The sequence below is a fragment of the Macaca nemestrina genome, chromosome 2 (assembly GCF_043159975.1).
Source record: "Macaca nemestrina isolate mMacNem1 chromosome 2, mMacNem.hap1, whole genome shotgun sequence".
Lineage (NCBI taxonomy): Eukaryota > Metazoa > Chordata > Mammalia > Primates > Cercopithecidae > Macaca > Macaca nemestrina.
This window is the reverse complement of record NC_092126.1, coordinates 183,456,946-183,458,132: the sequence shown is the minus strand read 5'-3', so window position 1 is coordinate 183,458,132 and position 1,187 is coordinate 183,456,946. Positions and strand designations below refer to the sequence as shown.

The following is a 1,187-nucleotide window of genomic DNA, read 5'->3' as shown; positions in this document are numbered from 1 at the left end:
GTTTGAAGGTGGACAATGGTGATGGTTGTACAACCATGTGAATATACTTAATGCCACTGAACTCTACACGTAAAAATGGTGAAAGCGGTCCTGGGCTGCGGTGGCGCGGTGGTCGCCGTGATGGTCACAGGACTTGGCGGCTGACCCCCGGGCTAGGAGAGGGCCCAGTGCCCCAGATCTCGGTGGCCACTGCTGGAGCGCGGCCTGCACCATGGCCACCTCCGCCGCCTCCTCGGAGCATTTCAAGAAGCTGTAGATCTTCCACGGCCTCCACGAAGACCTATAAGGGGTGCCCGAGCGGCTGCTGGGAACGGCGGGGACCGGAGAGAAGAAGGAGTTAATCAGGGATTTTGATGAAAAGCAACGGGAAGCAAATGAAACGCTGGCAGAGATAGAGGAGGAGCTACGTTATGCACCTGTCTTTCTGTAACCCCATGATATCTAAGTTTCAAAACTACCAGAAGGACCTCGCCAAACTCCATGGGGAGGTGAGCAGCACACCTTTGACAGCCACACCTGGAGGCCGAAGAGACACGAAATATGGCATATATGCTGTAGAGAATGAGCATATGAATCGGCTACAGTCTCAAAGGGCAACGCTTCCTCAAGGCACTGAAAGTCTGAACTAGGCCACCCACAGTATTGAATGTTCTCATCGGATTGCCACGGAGACTGACCAGCTTGGCTCAGAAATCACAGAAGAGCTGGGCGAACAATGAGACCAGTTAGAATGCACCAAGAGTAGACTGGTAAACACAAGTGAAAACTTGAGCAACAGTCGAAAGATTCTCCGTTCAATGTCCAGAAAAGTGACAACCAACAAACTGTTGCTTTCCATCATCATCTTACTTTTGCTCGCCATCCTGGGACGTCTGGTTTACTACAAATTATTTCATAACCATTGAACTTCCTATAGGGAAGGGTTTGTGGACCAGCACTTTGACTTTGTGAATGCATGATGTTAGGGATGTGGATGGAATAAGCATACTGCTGCTGTGGCCTAACAGTTCAGGGATGCACTGTGTAGCTGGACTGTGAGAGAAGGGAGGAAAGATGGAAAGCCACTTAAATGTGAAGGAACAGCAACAAGACCAGTATGATATACCAAGATAATAAATGCTGTTTATGACTTCTTTAAAATAAATGGTTAACGTGGGAAATTTACATACTTACCACTTAAACCATTT

The 1,187-nt window shown here is 48.4% G+C and overlaps 1 pseudogene; it reads left to right on the top strand.

Annotated features, from left to right (window-relative positions):
• Positions 1–211: 211 nt before the first annotated feature.
• On the top strand, positions 212–905 carry LOC139362082 (vesicle transport through interaction with t-SNAREs homolog 1B pseudogene; annotated as a pseudogene).
• The last annotated feature ends 282 nt before the right edge of the window (positions 906–1,187 follow it).